The 22,636-nt window shown below is 47.6% G+C and overlaps 1 protein-coding gene across 50 annotated transcripts in view; it reads left to right on the top strand.

Moving 5' to 3' along the window:
* The first annotated feature begins 367 nt into the window (after positions 1–367).
* Positions 368–22,636, top strand: part of LOC118377085 (brain-enriched guanylate kinase-associated protein-like) — a 49,190-nt gene continuing 26,921 nt past the window's right edge. For all 50 annotated transcript variants that reach the window (XM_035763932.2, XM_052524103.1, XM_052524087.1 and 47 more), the window contains exon 1: positions 368–566. The gene's annotated coding sequence lies outside the window, so the exon portion shown is untranslated. The remainder of the gene's footprint in view (positions 567–22,636) is intronic.

The following is a 22,636-nucleotide window of genomic DNA, read 5'->3' as shown; positions in this document are numbered from 1 at the left end:
AACATTCAGAGTTAATCCCTAACCTTAAACATTCGGAGTTAATGCCTAAACTTAACCCTAACCTTAAAAATGATCAGTTAATGTCTAAATGTAACCTTAAAAATGTCAAAATGTGACGTTTGAGAAACATAGCTTCTGAAGTGAGACTGGGAGAGCTTGTTGTGCCGCTTTCCCTGCCTGCCCAGTCCTCCATCTCTCTCTCTCTCTCTCTCTCTCTCTCCTTCTCTCTCTCTCTCGCTCTCTCTCTCTCTCTCGCTCTCTCGCTCTGTCTTTGTCTAGCTCTCCCGCTCTTTCTCTCTCTCTCTCTCTCTCTCTTCTCCTTCTCTCCACCTCTCCTCTGCTACTGGGGGTTTCTCCAAGCTTATCAAACCTAGGTAAGCCAGCCCTCGATCACACGGAAGGGCTTTCACCAGCAGCCCCAGCATACACACACACATACACATACAGACTCAGCACCACTCCCCTCACACATACAGCAAAGAGTGGAGGCAGCAGCCAGGATTTCTGTGTCATCATCACCAGCACCAGCGATTCACAATGAGACTCTGTGTGAGCACCAAGGGAAGGTACTGCTCCTTCAACAGAGGGAACGTCTTTCATTGGGATCTGGGGTTGGCATTGTGTGTGTGTGTCACTGTGTGTGAGATTTATCGGTACTGTATGTTTGCACAGTTTTCGTTTGCTTTACATCGGTGTAGCCTAGAGCTTGAGTGGTATTTGGAATTATCATACATGTCATTCTTTGCAAAGGATAGTAGTAAAATCCCTGAATAGAACATTGTAGTTCCACTGCACTGGTACAGTAGTTATACCACTGAATAGTTTTCAGGCTTTTGTTCAATACAGGGAACATGTAAAATAAAAACTGGCGTATATTGTATTTAAACATTTCCTCCTTTGAAAGCGAGAGAGAAGGCTTGGCTAAAAGGTGTTTAAATGTGTGTTCAGTGAACTAGGATGTTGCTGTAGTGTTTTATCACTCTGATATGTCTGATATAATTCTGGGAAGTCACCTGTAGTTTCAGGGAAGCCACAAATCCCTTTTCAGTGTACGGTCATTTAGAGGGAGAAAAATAGCTATTTACCCTGGTTCCTCTTTAGGTTTCTTCCTAGGCTCCTGCCTTATAGTGAGTTTTTCTAACCCCTGTGATTCTGCCTCTGCATTGGGTATATGTAAAGGATTTTGTGACAGCTGCTGAGGTTATATAATACATTTGATTGATTGATTGATTGATTGATTGATTGACATGGATATTTAGCTATCCAACGCTTTTTATCCTATGAACATTTCTTATAAACCTCCCATACCCCTCTGATGTTATTAAATTGGTACCATGTTTAATGCTATTACGATTGTATTTTCTGGGAGAAATAAAACCACCCTCTTATACCTCTTTAAAATGGTATTGCTCTTCCCTCCATCATATTAACTTTCTATCAGATAAGCTACAATCTTACTGTCAGAATAGTTTTTGTTCAACCGGTCCTTAATTTAAAAAAATAGCCTGGAAATAGCCTATAGATAGCCTGGAAATAGCCTGGATATAACCTGGAACACATAGTACTATATACCTTGGCTATATGGTGTAATGATTTTCAGATCAGTGAGGCTAAATGTCTTTTTTAAATGCCAGGGAGGGTCAATTCATTTGATGGGCTGTTTTTACCAACACCCTGTATTGATTATCATCACCTCTGTGACCGACGTTAGCCGCTAACCGTTTGGCTCTTTAATTATACAGTACAACGACACAAGTGCCAAATCTACATTACGATGGACTACAATATATATATTATATTATTATATTCTAGATTTGTTTAAATATGGTCCATAAAGTTTGGAAATTTTTCTTTGTCTTCACAATACATGATTGACTTAAAGACACATTTAATCATCAGGAGCAGGAACTGTGGTTCAATCCCTTCTTATTTACAGTCACCTGTGGCTGTCCAACCCCAGAGAGATAGAGTAGTAGGGTAAAGGGAAAAAGAGACATGGACCTACAGATTTGACACCAACCCCTAGAGTGAATCACTCAGCGCTCCTGTCCCAGTGACCCCAGTACTCCCAAGTATACCAGACAAAGAAAATGATGAAATGTGTTGAAATCTCTTCAATGTGTGTCCTCATTTGTATTTGTATTTATTATGGATCCCCATTAGCTGCTGCCAAGGCAAGGCACTCTTCCTTGGGTCCTGCAAAATGAAGGCAGTTGTACAATTTTTGAAACACTACAATACATTCACAAGCCCCTTATTCTGGCTCAAATTTCCTGTATGTATTTTGACCTCCGTCTTATGTAGTAAATGTATATTTTATTGTGAGACAAATTTGAGGGATAGGTAAAGGGAGAGAGAGAGAGAGCTCCGTATGGCTCCATGGCCCTGTCATGGTGTGTAGGAGTGAGGAGTCATGCAGTGTTAAATGCAAAAGAAGTGAGTTGGGTTAGAGACTATCTCCCAGGCTCGAATGGACTGGGCTGGATGGCTATTCGCTAATGATCTACTCAAACACGGTGAATGGCTCATTGCAGAAGAAGACAGACCTGCCAGGGGTTGATCTTTTCTCTTTCTCTCTCTCTCTCTCTCTCTCTCTCTCTCTCTCTCTCTCTCTCTCTCTCTCTCTCTCTCCTCTCTCTCTCTCTCTCCCTCTCTCTCTCTCTCTCTCTCTCTTTTTATCTCTCTTCTTTCTTTCTTTCTTTCTTTCTTTCTTTCTTTCTTTCTTTCTTTCGCCCTCTCTCTCTCTCTTTTTATCTTTCTTTCTTTCTTTCTTTCTTTCTTTCTTTCTTTCTTCCTTTATTTCTTTCTTTCGCTCTCTCTCTCTCTCTCTCTCTCTCTCTCTCTCTCTTTTTATCTTTCTTTCTTTCTTTCTTTCTTTCGCTCTCTCTCTCTCTCTCTCTCTCTCTTTTTATCTCTCTTTCTCTCTTTCTTTCTTTCTTTCTTTCTTTCTTTCTTTCTTTCTTTCTCTCTCTCTCTCTCTCTCTCTCTCTCTCTCTCTCTCTTTCTTTCTTTCTTTCTTTCTCTTTCTTTCTCTTTCTTTCTTTCTTTCTTTCTCTCTCTCTCTCTCTCTCTCTCTCTCTCTCTCTCTCTCTCTCTCTCTCTCTCTCTCTCCCTCTCTCTCTCTCTCTCTCTCTCTCTCTCTCTCTCTTTTTATCTCTCTTTCTCTCTTTCTTTCTTTCTTTCTTTTCTTTCTTTCTCTCTCTCTCTCTCTCTCTCTCTCTCTCTCTCTCTCTCTCTCTCTCTCTCTCTCTCTCTCTCTCTCTCTCTCTCTCTCTCTCTCTCTCTCTCTCTCTCTCGCTCTCTCTTTTATCTCTCTTTCTCTCTTTCTTTTCTTTCGCTCTCTCTCTCTTTTTATCTTTCTTTCTTTCTTTCTTTCTTTCTTTCTTTCTTTCTTTCGCTCTCTCTCTCTCTCTCTCTCTCTCTCTCTCTCTCTCTCTCTCTCTCTCTCTCTCTCTCTCCTCTCTCCCTTCTCTCTTTCTTTCTTTCTTTCTTTCTTTCTTTCTTTCTTTCTTTCTTTCTTTCTTTCTTTCTTTCTTTCTTTCTTTCTTTCTTTCTTTCTTTCTTTCTCTCTCTCTCTCTCTCTCTCTCTCTCTCTCTCTCTCTCGCTCTCTCTCTTTTTATCTCTCTTTCTCTCTTTCTCTCTTTCTTTCTTTCTTTCTTTCTTTCTTTCTCTCTCTCTCTTTTTTTCTTTCTTTCTTTCTTTCTTTCTTTCTTTCTTTCTTTCTTTCTTTCTTTCTTTCGCTCTCTCTCTCTCTCTCTCTCTCTGTCTTTCACTCTCTCTCTCTCTCTCTCTCTCTCTCTCTCTCTCTCTCTCTCTCTCTCTCTCTCTCTCTCTCTCTCTCACTCTCTACAACTCTCTCTCCATCTTCCTCTCTCACACGCAGGCCTCCTAGCAAATCTTTTGTATTGTTGTTGTCCATTTGAGTTAGTCACTAACAATGTGTTGTGAAGGACTGGTTGCTCATTGTGAGTGTGTTCTATTTTTAATGACTTGAACCAGTTATTTAGTGTATTTTTGTATCTCACTGCGTCCAAGTATCTTATATTTTCCAACATATCCTGCCATTTGGATTAACAAACCACTGTTTTCATAATGTGTGAAAAGCAAAACGTATCATGTCCTCCCTTTGGTAAAATTACTTGTTTTCACAATCTGTGACTCCGTCATCCTCTGCCAGAATAAGTTCTGCATCTCAACACAAGTGTAACTTTGGGAAAACAAATCACATTCCGGTAAAGAATGGAGAATTCCCTGTGGGGTTTGCTCAGCACCATAACAGGTTTTATATGCCTGCGAGTGGAGGCTGTGTTAATTTCAGAACAGCATGTGTATGTGTGTGGATGTGTTTGTGTGTGTTGTTTTCTGTCGGTTGTGTGTGTGTGTGTGTGTGTTGTTTTCCGTTGTGTGTGTGTGTACTCGCTCATGTCGTTTTTTTGCTCATGTTGTTTTTCGACATTGGCGCCATCAGGTTTTACTTGAAACTTGTAGGTTTGTTCTGAGTGGATCAATGCTCTCAGGTGTGGGTCCACTGTGGGGACTGTACCGCCCGTAGGAATAGAGCTAATTGGACATTCTAATTCCACGCTACCACTGGTCTTACAGACAGGGCCTACTGGGAAGTGGGGACAGGAATTTTTCCTGCTTAGGTCAAAATAATAATAATAAGAAGAATTTAAAAAATTATATATAGTGCTTTTCATACGGAATCGTAAAATCCCTTTTAAAAAATCACATTCGGGGAGCTGGCAGTTGATCTTCCACAGCCAGACGATGATGCATTTCAGTAAAGGAGTAGCTTGAGTGGAGGAGGCGTTGATGGTAAAGCCAGGGTGTGAGAAACATCAGTCAGACAGGCCCCTCTGTCAGTCACGCTCCTCTGTACGTAGGCTGGAACATCCACCATTGAACGTGTAGCACCCGCCTAGGTGGTAATTTGGTAGCTGTAAACGCCCAAGAGACCATCACACCTCAGCAGTAATCAGCAACAGTGTCCTATGAGGTGAGCCTCTGTCATCCCCTCACACCGCAGTCCACATCTTTCCAGAAACCAAGCTGGAATAAAAATATGAAAATATGTTTTTCAGGTGTTGATGGATCATTCAGATTAGATTAGCTAGCTAGCTATATCATCAGTCCTGCAACTCCATGGATCATCACTCAACAGGTTATCAAAAAAATAAAAAATACACAAAATAACAAAAATATGTACAATACTTGCAGAGTTCTCAGCCAAGGTCTCCTCACAGCACCATGGCAACCATAGGTGACACAGGCCCTCTGATCAGAGCCTGACTCAGATCTGGTCCATCAGTTAATAAGTGTAGTTACTTTTAGTAAGCCAGGTAGGAAGGACAAGCAACAGTACTACTGACAGATTAATAGCCCTGCTATAACTGGTCAAGTTATGTGGTAAGGAAACCACTCCTGGCCGATCCTGCCGATCGTCTATGTTCGTGTCTCTGTCTGTCAGAAGGCAAGGCACACACAGGCAGCCTGCTCATGCTACTACTGCTCTTCCTGCTGCTCATCATCCTACTCCTGCTCCTCCTGCTGCTCCTCCTCCTGCTGCTACTGCTCCTCCTGCTACTGCTACTGCTCGTACTCCTCCTGCTTCTCCTGCTTCTACTCATCCTCCTGCTCTGCTACTTCTCCTTCTGCTCTTACTCCTCCTGCTCATACCCCCTCTGCTACTGTTCCTGCTCCTCCTGCTCATACTCCTCCTGTTACTGCTACTTCTCCTCCTGCTACTGCTCCTCCTGCTACCCCTCCTCCTGCTGCTACCCCTCCTCCTCCTGCTCCTCCTGCTGCTACCCCTCCTCCTCCTGCTCCTCCTGCTGCTACCCCTCCTCCCGCTGCTACTTCTCCTCCTCCTGCTCATACTTCTCCTATGACTGCTCCTCCTGCTGCTACCCCTCCTCCTCCTGCTCCTCCTGCTGCTACCCCTCCTCCCGCTGCTACTTCTCCTCCTCCTGCTCATACTTCTCCTGTTACTGCTCATCTTGCTCCTGCTACTTCTTCTGCTCCTGCTCATACTTCTCCTGTTACTGCTCATCCTGCTCCTGCTACTGCTCCTCCTCCTGCTACTGCTCCTGCTTCTACTTATCCTCCTGGTGCTACTGCTCCTCCTCCTGCTACTGATCCTCCTCCTGCTACTGATCCTACTCCTGCTACTGCTCCTCCTCCTGCTACTGCTCCTGCTACTGCTCCTCCTCCTGCTACGGCTCCTGCTTCTACTTATCCTCCTCCTGCTCCTGCTCCTGCTACTGCTCCTGCTTCAACTTATCCTCCTCCTGCTACTGCTCCTCCTCCTGCTCCTGCTACTGATCCTCCTTTTGCTACTGCTCCTCCTGCTGCTTCTGCTTCTCCTCCTGCTACGGCTCCTGCTACTGCTACTTCTCCTCCTGCTACTGCTACTGCTCTTCCTGCTGCTCATCATCCTACTCCTGCTCCTCCTGCTGCTCCTCCTCCTGCTGCTACTGCTGCTCCTGCTACTGCTACTGCTCGTACTCCCCCTGCTTCTCCTGCTTCTACACATCCTCCTGCTCTGCTACTTCTCCTTCTGCTCTTACTCCTCCTGCTCATACCCCCTCTGCTACTGTTCCTGCTCCTCCTGCTCATACTCCTCCTGTTACTGATACTTCTCCTCCTGCTACTGCTCCTCCTGCTACTTCTCCTCCTGCTACTGCTCCTCCTGCTGCTACCCCTTCTCCTCCTGCTACTGCTTCTCCTCCTGCTGCTACCCCTCCTCCTCCCGCTACTGCTCCTCCTGCTACTGCTCCTCCTGCTACTGTTCCTCCTGCTGCTACCCCTCCTCCTGCTGCTACCCCTCCTTCTGCTACTGCTCCTCCTGCTACTGCTCCTCCTGCTGCTACCCCTCCTCCTCCTGCTCCTCCTGCTGCTACCCCTCCTCCCCCTGCTACTTCTCCTCCTCCTGCTCATACTTCTCCTGTTACTGCTCATCCTGCTCCTGCTGCTCCTCCTCCTGCTACTGATCCTCCTCCTGCTACTGATCCTACTCCTGCTACTGCTCCTCCTCCTGCTACTGCTCCTCCTCCTGCTACGGCTCCTGCTTCTACTTATCCTCCTCCTGCTACTGCTCCTCCTCCTGCTACTGCTCCTCCTCCTGCTACTTCTCCTCCTGCTGCTACTGCTCCTCCTCCTGCTCCTGCTCCTCCTCCTGCTACTGCTCCTCCTGCTGCTTCTGCTTCTCCTGCTGCTACGGCTCCTGCTACTGCTACTTCTCCTGCTACTGCTACTGTTACTGATCCTCCTGCTGCTACTGCTACTTCTCCTCCTGCTGCTTCTACTTCTCCTCCTGCTACTGCTACTGATCCTCCTCCTGCTATTGCTCCTCCTGCTGCAACTGCTACTTCTCCTGCTCCTCCTCCTCCTACTACTACTACTGCTCCTCCTCCTACTACTACTGCTCCTCCTCCTCCTCCTTCTCCTCCTCCTCCTACGCCTGCTCCTCCTCCTCCTCCTCCTACTGCTCCTCCTCCTCCTCCTACTACTGCTCCTCCTCCTCCTCCTCCTACTACTACTACTACTACTACTACTCCTCCTCCAACTACTACTCCTCCTGCTACTACTGCTCCTCCTCCTCCTCCTCCTGCTACTGCTCCTTCTCATCCTTCTACTGCTCCTCCTCCTACTACTGCTCATCCACCTCCTACTACTGCTGTTCCTCCTCCTCCTCCTCCTCTTCCTCCTCCTCCTGCTACTGCTACTGCTCCTCCTCCTCCTACTACTGCTCCTCCTCCTACTACTACTGCTCCTCCTCCTCCTACTACTGCTCCTCCTCCTCCTACTACTACTGCTCCTCCTCCTCCAACTACTGCTGCTCCTCCTCCTCCTCCTCCTCCTCCTGCGACTGCTCCTCCTCCTACTACTGCTCCTCCTCCTCCTCCTACTACTGCTCCTCCTCCTCCTCCTCCTCCTCCTCCTTCTCCTACTACTGCTCCTCTTCCTCCTACTACTACTGCTCCTCCTCCTACTACTACTACTGCTCCTCCTCCTCCTCCTGCTACTCCTCCTGCTTCTACTTATTCTCCTCATGCTACTGCTCCTCCTACTGCTGCTATGCCATCCTCCTCTTTCATGTTGCCTATAAGGTCTATGGTTTTGTCAAACAGTACACGCTTTTAGTTTTTGTTGTTCTAGGCTACCTGGCTAAAATTCTTGCTTGCTAGTCTAACTTCTTTTCATGGGCAACGACGTGCCAGGCCAGTTAGTTAACATTAGCCTACTATGCCTAGTTACATATTGAACACCTATCCTCTCAGGCCGGGGGAACAGTGTATTCATTTGTGGTTGGATCAGAATCACTGTTACAATCATTGGCCAGTAGGAGAATGAAGTAAATACACAAGTTGAAATCCCTATCTCCCTCCAAGGCTAATTTAGGAAAGGGGTGGTTTTAGCTAGCTCGTTGGCCAATGAAGGTCAATGAAACAAGGAGATCATGCAACAATTCAAGTTTTTTCTGTCAATGGCGTTTGGCTTCTGATGTGTTGTGATTGGTGTGAAGCCAAAATCAAACCGGCGCTGGGACCATTCACAGCTGAGCTCACTCAGTTTACCTCAACACTGATTGGCTATTATTTTATTTTAAAAATTATCAAGGGAGGCCATTGCATTCAATGCTACGGGCAGCAACAATGTCACACTCTTTTTGACCAGACAGCATCAGATAGATGGGCTACACATACAGAGGCAGAGAGGTGCTGTTTCGCTCAGATGCTTTACCGGTGAGATACATTCAGCCTCTTGTGAATTTGGGGGGAAGCCTGGCTTCCCTTGGAATCCATGATATGCCACTGTGCATGAGTCAGCCAGGCAGCCACTCAGGGCTCACCCCCTTTAATGCTGAGTCTAAGCCTGCCATTAGGGCTTTCTCCTTTAATGCTGAGTCTGGGCCTGGGCTTTCCTGACAGCTAATCCGTCTACCGAGGTAGACGAGTACATGGAGGAGTGGAGTGATGGAGGGGTGGAGAGGTGGAGAAATGGAGGGTTGGGGGGGTGGAGAGGTGGAGAGGTGGAAGGGTGGAGAGGTGGAGGGGTGGCAAGGTGGAGGGGTGGAGAGGTGGAGTGATGGATAGGTGGAGGGGTGGAGGGGTGGAGAGGTGGAGGGTGGAGAGGTGGAGGGGTGGAAGGGTGGAGAGATGGAGGGGTGGAGAGGTGGAGTGATGGAGAGGTGGAGGGGTGGAGTGGTGGAGAGGTGGAGTGATGGAAAGGTGGAGTGATGGAAAGGTGGAGTGATTGACAGATGGAGGGGTGGATTGATGGAGAGGTGGAGGGTTGGAGGGGTGGGGGGGTGGAGAGGTGGAGTGATGGAGTGATGGAGAGATGGAGTGATGGAGAGATGGAGGGATGGCGTGATGGAGAGGTGGAGTGATGGAGAGGTGGAGTGATGGAGAGGTGGAGTGATGGAGGGGTGGAGAGATGGAGTGATGGAGAGATGGAGTGATGGAGTGATGGAGAGGTGGAGTGATGGAGGGATGGAGTGATGGCGTGATGGAGAGGTGGAGTGATGGAGAGGTGGAGTAATATAATAATAATAATATATGCCATTTAGCAGACGCTTTTATCCAAAGCGACTTACAGTCATGTGTGCATACATTCTACGTATGGGTGGTCCCGGGAATCGAACCCACTACCCTGGCGTTACAAGCGCCATGCTCTACCAACTGAGCTACAGAAGGACCAGTGATGGAGAGGTGGAGTGATGGAGAGATGGAGGGGTGGAGAGATGGAGGGGTGGAGAGGTGGAGAGATGGAGAGGTGGAGGGGTGGAGAGGTGGAGCGGTGGAGTGATGGAGAGATGGAGGGGTGGAGAGGTGGAGCGGTGGAGTGATGGAAAGGTGGAGTGATGGAAAGGTGGAGTGACTGACAGATGGAGGGGTGGAATGATGGAGAGGTGGAGGGGTGGAGAGGTGGAGGGGTGGAGAGGTGGAGTGATTGACAGATGGAGGGGTGGAATGATGGAGAGGTGGAGGGGTGGAGAGATGAAGGGATGGAGTGATGGAGTGATGGAGAGGTGGAGTGATGGAGAGGTGGAGTGATGGAGAGGTGGAGTGATGAGAGATGGAGGGGTGGAGAGGTGGAGTGATGGAGAGGTGGAGTGATGGAGAGATGGAGGGGTGGAGAGATGGAGGGGTGGAGAGGTGGAGAGATGGAGAGGTGGAGGGGTGGAGAGGTGGAGCGGTGGAGTGATGGAGAGATGGAGGGGTGGAGAGGTGGAGCGGTGGAGTGATGGAAAGGTGGAGTGATGGAAAGGTGGAGTGACTGACAGATGGAGGGGTGGAATGATGGAGAGGTGGAGGGGTGGAGAGGTGGAGGGGTGGAGAGGTGGAGTGATGAGAGATGGAGGGGTGGAGAGGTGGAGTGATGGAGAGGTGGAGTGATGGAGAGATGGAGGGGTGGAGAGGTGGAGTGATGAGAGATGGAGGGGTGGAGAGGTGGAGTGATGGAGAGGTGGAGTGATGGAGAGATGGAGGGGTGGAGAGATGGAGGGGTGGAGAGGTGGAGAGATGGAGAGGTGGAGTGATGGAGGATGGAGAGGTGGAGTGATGGAGAGGTGGAGGATGGAGAGGTGGAGTGATGAGAGATGGAGGGGTGGAGAGGTGGAGTGGGTGGAGGATGGAGAGATGGAGGGGTGGAGAGATGGAGGGGTGGAGAGGTGGAGAGATGGAGAGGTGGAGGGGTGGAGAGGTGGAGCGGTGGAGTGATGGAGAGATGGAGGGTGGGAGAGGTGGAGCGGTGGAGTGATGGAAAGGTGGGAGTGATGGAAAGGTGGAGTGATGACAGATGGAGGGGTGGAATGATGGAGAGGTGGAGGGGTGGAGAGGTGGAGGGGTGGAGAGGTGGAGGATTGACAGATGGAGGGGTGGAATGATGGAGAGGTGGAGGGGGTGGAGAGGTGGAGGGGAGGTGGAGGATGGAGAGATGGAGTGATGGAGAGATGAAGGGATGGAGTGATGGAGATGGAGAGGTGGAGTGATGGAGAGGTGGAGTGATGGAGAGGTGGAGGATGAGAGATGGAGGGGTGGAGAGGTGGAGGATGGAGAGGTGGAGGATGGAGAGATGGAGGGGGGAGAGATGGAGGGGTGGAGAGGTGGAGAGATGGAGAGGTGGAGGGGTGGAGAGGTGGAGCGGTGGAGTGATGGAGAGATGGAGAGGTGGAGCGGTGGAGTGATGGAAAGGTGGAGTGATGGAAAGGTGGAGTGACTGACAGATGGAGGGGTGGAATGATGGAGAGGTGGAGGGGTGGAGAGGTGGAGGGGTGGAGAGGTGGAGTGATTGACAGATGGAGGGGTGGAATGATGGAGAGGTGGAGGGGTGGAGAGGTGGAGGGGTGGAGAGGTGGAGTGATGGAGAGATGGAGTGATGGAGAGATGAAGGGATGGAGTGATGGAGTGATGGAGAGGTGGAGTGATGGAGAGGTGGAGTGATGGAGAGGTGGAGGGGTGGAGAGGTGGAGTGATGGAGAGGTGGAGTGATGGAGAGATGGAGGGGTGGAGAGATGGAGGGGTGGAGAGGTGGAGAGATGGAGAGGTGGAGGGGTGGAGAGGTGGAGCGGTGGAGTGATGGAGAGATGGAGGGGTGGAGAGGTGGAGTGATGGAGAGGTGGAGTGATGGAGAGATGGAGTGATGGAGAGATGGAGGGGTGGAGAGGTGGAGGGGTGGAGAGGTGGAGTGATGGAGAGATGGAGAGATGGAGAGATGGAGGGGTGGAGAGGTGGAGCGGTGGAGTGATGGAGAGGTGGAGTGATGGAAAGGTGGAGTGATTGACAGATGGAGGGGTGGAATGATGGAGAGGTGGAGGGGTGGAGAGGTGGAGGGGTGGAGAGGTGGAGTGATTGACAGATGGAGGGGTGGAATGATGGAGAGGTGGAGGGGTGGAGAGGTGGAGTGATGGAGAGATGGAGTGATGGAGAGATGAAGGGATGGAGTGATGGAGTGATGGAGAGGTGGAGTGATGGAGAGGTGGAGTGATGGAGAGGTGGAGTGATGGAGAGATGGAGGGGTGGAGTGATGGAGAGATGGAGTGATGGAGAGGTGGAGTGATGGAGAGGTGGAGTGATGGAGAGGTGGAGTGATTGACAGATGGAGGGGTGGAATGATGGAGAGGTGGAGGGGTGGAGAGGTGGAGTGATGGAGAGATGGAGTGATGGAGAGATGAAGGGATGGAGTGATGGAGTGATGGAGAGGTGGAGTGATGGAGAGGTGGAGTGATGGAGAGGTGGAGTGATGGAGAGATGGAGGGGTGGAGTGATGGAGAGATGGAGTGATGGAGAGGTGGAGTGATGGAGAGGTGGAGTGATGGAGAGATGGAGTGATGGAGGGGTGGAGAGTTGGAGTGATGGAGAGGTGGAGAGATGGAGAGGTGGAGTGATGGAGGGGTGGAGAGTTGGAGTGATGGAGAGATGGAGTGATGGAGAGGTGGAGTGATGGAGAGGTGGAGTGATGGAGAGATGGAGTGATGGAGAGGTGGAGTGATGGAGAGATGGAGTGATGGAGAGATGGAGTGATGGAGAAATGGAGTGATGGAGAGGTGGAGTGATGGAGTGATGGAGAGGTGGAGTGATGGAGAAATGGAGTGATGGAGAGGTGGAGTGATGGAGTGATAGAGAGGTGGAGTGGTGGAGAGGTGGAATGATGGAGAGATGGAGTGATGGAGAGATGGAGTGATGGAGAGGTGGAGAGATGGAGTGATGGAGAGGTGGAGTAATGGAGAGGTGGAGTGATGGAGAGGTGGAGTGATGGGGAAGCCATTATTGGTTATTTTTTCAACGCTCCCTTTAATTCTTTCTTTCTCTGTCTTTCTTGTTCATTCGTTCTTTTATCACCTCTCTCCCTCTCTCTCTCTCCCTGACTCCCTCTCTCTCTCTCTCTCTCTCTCTCTCTCTCTCTCTCTCTCTCTCTCTCTCTCTCTCTCTCTCTCTCTCTCTCTCTCTCTCTCTCCCCTGTCTCTCTCTCTCCCTGTCTCTCTCTCTCCCTGTCTCTCTCCTGTCTCTCTCTCTCCCTGTTTCTCTCTCTCCCTGTCTCTCTCTCCCCTGTCTCTCTCTCTCCCCTGTCTCTCTCTCTCCCTGTCTCTCTCTCTCCCTGTCTCTCTCTCTCCTCTCTCTCTCTCTCTCCCTGTCTCTCTCTCTCTCCCCTGTCTCTCTCTCTCCCTGTCTCTCTCTCTCCCTGTCTCTCTCTCTGTCTCCCTGTCTCTCTCTCCCTGTCTCTCTCTCTCCCTCCTCTCTCTCTCTCCTGTCTCTCTCTCTCCCCTGTCTCTCTCTCTCCCTGTCTCTCTCTCTCCATGTCTCTCTGTCCCTGTCTCTCTCTCTGTCTCCTGTCTCTCTCTCCCTGTCTCTCTCTCTCCGTCTCTCTCTCTCCCTGTCTCTCTCTGTCACTCTCTTTCTTTCTCTCTCTCCCTGTCTCTCTCTCTCTGTCTCCCTGTCTCTCTCTCCCTGTCTCTCTCTCTCTGTCTCTCTCTCTCTCTGTCTCGCTCTGTCACTCCCTTTCTTTCTCTCTCTCTCTGTCTCTCTCTCTCTCTCTCCCTGTCTCTCTCTCTCTCTCCCTGTCTCTCTCTCCCTGTCTCTCTCTCTTTCTCTCTCTCTCTCTCTCTGTCTCTCGTTCTCTCCTTCCCTCTTTACTGCAGGAGGGCAGATCTGAGAAGCAGGCCCTTTCCTCTCTTTCACTGCAGCCCCTGCTGTCTCTCTCTCTCTCTCTCTTCCCTCCTACCTCATTCCCTCATCACCCCTCCTCTCGCTGCTCTCAATATCTTCATTTTCAGCCCCCCTCTCAAATGTCAGGATGGCACATGAGTGGGAGGCAGCAGCAGTTCCATCTGAATCGAGAACAGTCTATGTTGTCTCCGATATGAGAGGATTGGGTCGGGGAGGGGATTTAGAGGAGAGAGGGAAGATCTCAATTGCATACTCCTCGCGTCCTCTGTCCTCGTCTCCTTTTCAAAACCCATTGGATGAGAAAGCCAGATGTCCCTCCCCTCTGACCTTCTCCTCCAATGAGTTTTGAGGAGGATAGGAGAGAGGACGTAAGGAGTATGCAATTGAGATTCTCCCAGTGTGAGGGTGTTTGACACCAGGAGAAATGTGTGTGTGTGTTTGTGTGTTGGGGAAGGTTGTCGGTTATGTCGCAGCTAGAAGACATTGTTAATTTATCTCCCAGGGAGGATTAGATTGAGTGGGTAGTCTTGCTGAGATACACACACTGAGAAACACGCACACACACAAACGCATGTGCACACACAAGCAAACAAGGAAAAGCACACACACACGGACACATACACACGCACACACACAGACACACTGTGTGTGATGACTCAGAGGGGTGCAGCTGGAGTTGATAAGGTCCCAGTCGTGAGGATGAGCTGTCAGCACAAATGATCTCTCTATGACAGTGTGTTTGTGTGTGTATCTGCGTGCGTGCGTTCTTTTGTGTGTGTCTGTTTGCATCTGGGTGTGTTCTTTTGTGTATGTGTTTGTGTGCATGTGTGTGTTTGCATCTGGGTGTGTTCGTTAGTGTGTGTGGGTGTGTGCGTGTGTGTGTTTGTGTCAGCCATAACATTTAATTTGTAAGGCACAGTCTTGCCCACCACCGCTGTGGCTCTGAGTCTCGCTGTGCTCACTGCTTGACAGTCCATCTTATTCTAAGCCCTGAGGTGCTTTGATCAAGTCGCAGTCTGTCTCCTCTCATTACCTACAGTTTTTTGGCCTGATGACAGCTGCACCTGTGCTGTGGACCCAATCGAGACAGGAGCTGAAATATTTACAGAAGTGGCCTCTGTCATAGTGATTTAATGCTAGAGAGTGAAGATGTGTGCACACTGCACGTCCACTTGAGAAATTAATTTGGTTTGATGATTCGGGAGTCAAATATCTGATCACTGTGGTTGGGTTTCAATCAGTGACGTAGGCAGAAATCCATTGATGGCAGGTCCAGCAAAAAAATTAGATGGGACAAAATTTGGGATCTCAAATCATCATTAGATGATGATAAAAGCATAGCCTACACTATATTTTACTGTATTCTAATGTGATTTGCATTACAGACCAAATAGTCTTGTAGGCCTAAGAAACATTTAACATGAGACTCACATAGACCTACACATATTAAACCAGAGGCCTATAATGAATGGACTACAAGACAAGAACATAGTTCCCTGACAGAGCAGTAATAATCCAGGGTTTGTGCCCTGACAGAGCAGTAATAATCCAGGGTTTGGCCCTGACAGAGCAGTAATAATCCAGGGTTTGGCCCTGACAGAGCAGTAATAGTCCAGGGTTTGTGCCCTGACAGAGCAGTAATAATCCAGGGTTTGTGCCCTGACAGAGCAGTAATAATCCAGGGTTTGGCCCTGACAGAGCAGTAATAATCCAGGGCAGGTGCCCTGACAGAGCAGTAATAATCCAGGGTTTGTGTCCTGACAGAGCAGTAATAATCCAGGGCCGGTGCCCTGACAGAGCAGTAATAATCCAGGATTTGGCCCTGACAGAGCAGTAATAATCCAGGGCAGGTGCCCTGACAGAGCAGTAATAATCCAGGGCTGGTGTCCTGACAGAGCAGTAATAATCCAGGGCCGGTGCCCTGACAGAGCAGTAATAATCCAGGGTTTGGCCCTGACAGAGCAGTAATAATCCAGGGTTTGGCCCTGACAGAGCAGTAATAGTCCAGGGTTTGTGCCCTGACAGAGCAGTAATAATCCAGGGTTTGTGCCCTGACAGAGCAGTAATAATCCAGGGTTTGGCCCTGACAGAGCAGTAATAATCCAGGGCAGGTGCCCTGACAGAGCAGTAATAATCCAGGGTTTGTGCCCTGACAGAGCAGTAATAATCCAGGGTTTGGCCCTGACAGAGCAGTAATAATCCAGGGCCGGTGCCCTGACAGAGCAGTAATAATCCAGGGCTGGTGTCCTGACAGAGCAGTAATAATACAGGGTTTGGCCCTGACAGAGCAGTAATAATCCAGGGTTTGGCCCTGACAGAGCAGTAATAATCCAGGGCTGGTGCCCTGACAGAGCAGTAATAATCCAGGGCTGGTGCCCTGACAGAGCAGTAATAATCCAGGGTTTGTGCCCTGACAGAGCAGTAATAATCCAGGGCAGGTGCCCTGACAGAGCAGTAATAATCCAGGGCTGGTGCCCTGACAGAGCAGTAATAATCCAGGGCTGGTGCCCTGACAGAGCAGTAATAATCCAGGGCTGGTGCCCTGACAGAGCAGTAATAATCTAGGGCTAGTTCCCTGACAGAGCAGTAATAATCCAGGGCCGGTGCCCTGACAGAGCAGTAATAATCCAGGGCTGGTGCCCTGACAGAGCAGTAATAATCCAGGGCTGGTGTCCTGACAGAGCAGTAATAATCCAGGGCTAGTGCCCTGACAGAGCAGTAATAATCCAGGGTTTGTGCCCTGACAGAGCAGTAATAATCCAGGGCTGGTGCCCTGACAGAGCAGTAATAATCCAGGGCTGGTGTCCTGACAGAGCAGTAATAATCCAGGGCCGGTGCCCTGACAGAGCAGTAATAATCCAGGGCTAGTGCCCTGACAGAGCAGTAATAATCCAGGGTTTGTGCCCTGACAGAGCAGTAATAATCCAGGGTTTGTGCCCTGACAGAGCAGTAATAATCCAGGGTTTGTGCCCTGACAGAGCAGTAATAATCCAGGGCTAGTGCCCTGACAGAGCAGTAATAATCCAGGGTTTGTGCCCTGACAGAGCAGTAATAATCCAGGGCTTGTGCCCTGACAGAGCAGTAATAATCCAGGGCTGGTGCCCTGACAGAGCAGTAATAATCCAGGGCTGGTGCCCTGACAGAGCAGTAATAATCCAGGGTTTGGCCCTGACAGAGCAGTAATAATCCAGGGCTGGTGTCCTGACAGAGCAGTAATAATCCAGGGCCGGTGCCCTGACAGAGCAGTAATAATCCAGGGTTTGGCCCTGACAGAGCAGTAATAATCCAGGGTTTGGCCCTGACAGAGCAGTAATAGTCCAGGGTTTGTGCCCTGACAGAGCAGTAATAATCCAGGGTTTGTGCCCTGACAGAGCAGTAATAATCCAGGGTTTGGCCCTGACAGAGCAGTAATAATCCAGGGCAGGTGCCCTGACAGAGCAGTAATAATCCAGGGTTTGTGCCCTGACAGAGCAAATAATCCAGGGCAGGTTTTAATAATGGTGCCCTGACAGAGCAGTAATAATCCAGGGCTTGTCAAAATAAACAGAGCAGTAATAATCTTCCTACAGAGCAGTAATAATCTGCCACAGAGCAGTATTTTTGGTGCCCTGACAGAGCAGTAATAATCCAGGGCTGGTCCTGACAGAGAACAATCTAGGGCTGGTGCCCTGACAGAGCAGTAATAACGGTTTGTGCCCTGACAGAGCAGTAATAATCGGGCTGGTGCCCTGAAAAGTAATAATAGGGCTGGTTAAAGAGCAGTAAAAATCCAGGGCCGGTGCCCTAAATGTTAAAGGGCTATGCCCTGACAGAGCAGTAATAATCCAGGGTTTGTGCCCTGACAGAGCAGTAATAATCCAGGGTTTGTGCCCTGACAGAGCAGTAATAATCCAGGGTTTGTGCCCTGACAGAGCAGTAATAATCCAGGGCTATGCCCTGACAGAGCATGATTCAGGGCTTGTGCCCTGACAGAGCAGTTTCTGGTGCCCTGACAGAGCAGTAATAATCCAGGGCGGGTGCCCTGACAGAGCAGTAATAATCCAGGGTTTGTGCCCTGACAGAGCAGTAATAATCCAGGGCTGGTGCCCTGACAGAGCAGTAATAATCCAGGGCTGGTGCCCTGACAGAGCATTTTAGGGCTGGTGCCCTGACAGAGCATCTTGCCCTGACAGAGCAGTAATAATTAGGGCTGGTGCCCTGACAGAGCAGTAATAATCCAGGGCTGGTGCCCTGACAGAGCAGTAATAATCCAGGGCTAGTGCCCTGACAGAGCAGTAATAATCCAGGGCTAGTGCCCTGACAGAGCAGTAATAGTCCAGAGCTAGTGCCCTGACAGAGCAGTAATAATCCTCTGCCGGTGCCAGAATGAATCAGTTGAACGGACATTTCTATACCTCGGCTCCGTTTCCCCCCCTGTGTGCCTGTGCAAGGGTTTTATAATGGGTGTCAAAATAAAGACAATTCCTACCTATCTGCACACCAGTATTTTTATATGCGCATTTCCTTGGAACAATCTAATTTCAATAATAACGGTTAATCGTTAAAAAAAAAATATTTAAATAGTAAAAATCTAAATGTTAAAATTCAACTAATGCAATAGCACCAGCCTTTGCTTAATGGACACATTGATAGCATACACCGTGATTCATTGGCAGCTGTCAGTTTCTCCCTACGAGAGGTGGGTGTGGAGTCAGGCGCAGGAGAGAGCGAATTGCAAGAAAGAGCATTTTATTTACAAGTCCAAAGAACAGGAACAGGACCACAACAGTAGCCACAAAACAACACGAACATAGTCCCAAAAGGAAAACACCTGTTCAACAGAACAAACCAAAACGCAACCCAAACAAATGATAGCTAAACGAACAATCTCGCACAAAACCAAGAGGGTAGGGTGAGATTAAATACCCCACTAATAACCTAAACTAGACACAGGTGAACAACAAGACAGACAAAACCAAACGAAAAAGAAAAGGGATCGGTGGCAGCTAGTAGACAGACAACAACGACCACCGAGCGCTGCCCGAACAGGGAGAGGAGCTACCTTCGGTGGAAGTCGTGACAGCGGCTAAATAAATGAGGCATTGCACTCAGAGATAGCCTACAGGCCAATGCAGCAGTAGGCCTATAACTTCCATCTTCAACTAAGTGAAATACATAAAGGCCAAAAGCAGACAAATTAAAACAGTAGAAAATATCCTGATGAAAATCCAGGTTCTTTCTATCGGATTAATCTCTTCACTCCACCTGTAAACTCAGCTGGTTGCCATGCTCCCTCAACCTTATCAGGACAGAAACCACCGGTGGCAATTTTAGCATGTAATTCCTGGTGGGGCAAAAAAACAAAAAAAGTGGGTTGTATGCCAGCAAAGCCACTCCACAACATCATGCTAAACAATACATGGGATTGGACTATAATGGTGACAAACGGTGCCCACAAACGGTTAGGGCCTACATAAAGCTGTCCCAACAGCAGAGTCCACAAAGCAGTTCCAACACCTTATCACCACTACTACGACGGACGTAGTCAATATAACTTAATAATAAATTAAGAGGTGAAAATAGACCAAATTATTAGGGTGAGGCACATGGGCTACTAACAGCTTACTACACAACATACACTTAGTATTACTTTTACTTAGCTACAGTATACATATCTCCCTGGAATATTACATAATTTATGCAGCAGAATACAAGACATTTTTGGACTCACCTTGTTGTGCTCACTTGAACAGGAAGGTGGCGCGGCAGTCCTTCGTGGACAAATTTTGTCATTAAACTTTGTCATCAAAGTTTGCCATTCTCTAGATTTATGGCGCTTTCAAGACAACTGGGAACTCTGGAAAAAAAGTAGAATCATTATGAAGTCAGTGATATTCAGGTCATAGCTCTAGAAAGAGGCCCAAGTTCCAGATTTACAATTCCAAGTTGGATGAAAGTATTTTGCAGTCGTAGCTCATTTTTCCCAAGTTCCCAGTTGTCTTGAAAGCACCATAAATCTAGAAAATGGCAAACTAATCATGATTCATTGACAGCATGGCCAATGTTGAATGTTTATCATTTTAAACTAGGAAAAGAGACCTTAATCTTAGACTTGGTAGCGCACAGCCACTCCACTGAATAACAGGCTAACGGTTGCTTTGCAATGCTTGCGATAAGCCACTGATTCCTTCCAAACCTCTCATTGTTGAATTTGCGATTTCCAACTTGTTGTGTAATGTTTATGTCCAATGGCCGATGAGCACTGATACATTTTATCTATAATTTATCTTAATTATTTCTCTTCATATGACAAGGATTAATAAGGATTTGCCAGTGGATTGTCAACTTGATTCATGATGATGACTGCTAGCTAAGATATTGAAAGTATGATGTTGACATGATCAGTCCAATCAAAGCTACTGTAGATACAACATGATTTGAAGTAATTTTATCTGTGACCAATGAATTTGAGCCTTCTTGGATGGGCACTTCTAATGTAACTCTATGGCAGCACCCAAGGGGCTGGAATCTTTGAAGTCTACACTTAGACTTGGCTATGATGTAGTGTCCCCATGAGTGACAGAACACTGAGCCAATCACGGCACAACGCTTCGTATTTTCTGCTGGCTTGCCCCACCACCACAGAAAGCACTGAGCTTGGATGAAACACCTGCATTTTAGATCTGCCTTACTCAAGAAAACAAAAAGAGACCATGTTTGTATGCGGCTTTATTAACTCATTAATATATATATATTTTTTACATTGTTTGCAAACTGATATGTGACACATTTTAATGACAAAATAACATGAAAAATAGGCAAGCCCCTTTTTAATTTAAAATTGTATTTATTTTTTCTGAAAGTGTTGCCACTGTATACCACACATGCTCATTGCTCACATGAAGCACACCAAACAAAAGACAATGAAACAGTTTGTTAAACTCCTAAATTATGGTTATGAAATAAACCAAAACGTGTTTCTCAGAAGTGTAGCAGGTTGTGAACTCTGCAAACAATGTTTCCAGAAAGATAAAGGGAAATGACTGTAATACATGCGTTAACAGAAATGAATCTAACCAAATTACCGGGATTAGTGATACATTTACTAGGCCTACTGGTTACATATGTCATGAGGAATTGATTAAAAAACAAAAACAAAGGACAAACATTTCACATAATGAAACGCAAATGTGCAAAAATTGGTGGGAGACAGTGGAGCACATTCTGGAGAGCTGAGTGCATGTATTTTGGAGAGAGATGCCCATATCGTCCCCACACATCCCTCCCCTTCTTCTTGTCTCAACATTTTGAATTATACTCAGGACACATTATCTTCACATATGTTAGATGCTTTTCACTGACCCGTCCAACTCAATAATCAGCTAGGCCTATTGCCATACGCGCTGCCCAAATTGCTTGCCCAAATACTAGGTATAGGCCTACATCTATGCACTTTGAAACAATCCACAGCTATTTATTTTAAGAAGCTAATGATCCTCTATGGCTCAGTCAAGCTCTCTTATAATATATTTTGAATTATTTTATTTAGACAGGAGTAATTATATAATTTTGGCAAAATATCAATTGACTTTAGGGGAAGCCAACATCCGCGCCAACTTTCCTTTCCAATTCGCAAGTGACTGAAACGAGAGATCTGTATATAATAACGAGATGCTCATGTCTCCGCTCAAACAACGCGAGTTGTTTTCCCAAAGGCGCGAATGCAGGCGACAAGCCTAGGTCTGCATATTATGCCCATACAAACACATTGGCCTTATTCAGGACAGATTTAGGCGAGAGTGAACCCTCTCGCTTCGCCTCTTCCTCTTTGCCGAAACTAGCGAGCAAAACAGCGCCGCTCTCTCTTACTATAGCTCATGTATCTGATGCTGTCTGTCCAGAAACAGTATGACATGCCATACACCTTTTGTCCAGACAGCATCAGACACATGTTCAACCCATACGGAGACAGAGAGGCGCTGTTTATCTCTCTTGGATTATGCATCTTTCAGTCAGTGCGTCTCTCGGTCAAATAAATTGTCATTATTTCAATATTTTATTTGGACGAGCAAGGAGGTACGGTAGGGCAGCCCATAACACCTGCCCGGTAATAATCTCAATAGGCAGACATAGCCTATATAGACTAGAACAGCCTTTTCTTAGTAATGGAAATCCATTCTATCATAGTCCATGTGGGTTTTAATGACATTATTAAGGGCAGTTCTGAAAAGTTGAAACTGGATTTCAAAGAGTTGATTGACTCTCTCCTAAACACTAACAAAAGATCCATCTTATCTGGCCTTCTGCCATCTCTGAATCGTGGCATTGAACTCTTTAGCAGGATTCTGGCCACGTGATTATTGCAGCTCATTGGGTGTAACTTTAGTTGACAATGTCGATACCTTTTGGAAACAGAACATGTTTTATAAGGAGGATGGGATCCACCCAAATGATTTGGGTCCCTGGATCCTTTCACAGCATTATAAGGCTGTGTTGAGACAATGACTTATCAATGACCCAAGTCCAGCTCAGTTAATCCCTACCATTGTGCCGCTGAGTCATCATTATGCTTTACCAATTGTACATTACACCAGGGGCATCAGTAGACACAATGTTAGTAACCTAATGTATGTCCCTTTAACTGGCCTGAATGCCTCTACTGATCCTACAGCTATTGTATGCAGTAATCATGTGTCTATGAACCAGAGTTATACTGTTAGCACTAAACCGGTGTTCCCTAGGAGGAAGTCCACTGTGAGCAGCTAACTCTGCACTAACATAAAGAACATGAGCACATCTACTGCTGCTAAGCTTCCCAGTAAAGCAATGAAAGCAAGTAAGCATTCCAGAAGAAAAGTGCTCAAAACAGCCCACATTAATATATGTAGCTTAAAAAACAAGGTTCATGAAATCAATAATTTGCTAGTAACAGATGACATTCACATTCTGACTATCTCTGAAACTCACTTAGATACTACCTTTG

This window comes from Oncorhynchus keta, chromosome 8 (assembly GCF_023373465.1).
Source record: "Oncorhynchus keta strain PuntledgeMale-10-30-2019 chromosome 8, Oket_V2, whole genome shotgun sequence".
NCBI classification, from domain to species: domain Eukaryota; kingdom Metazoa; phylum Chordata; class Actinopteri; order Salmoniformes; family Salmonidae; genus Oncorhynchus; species Oncorhynchus keta.
The sequence above is the reverse complement of the archived record's forward strand: the minus strand, read 5'-3'. Positions and strand labels throughout refer to the sequence as shown.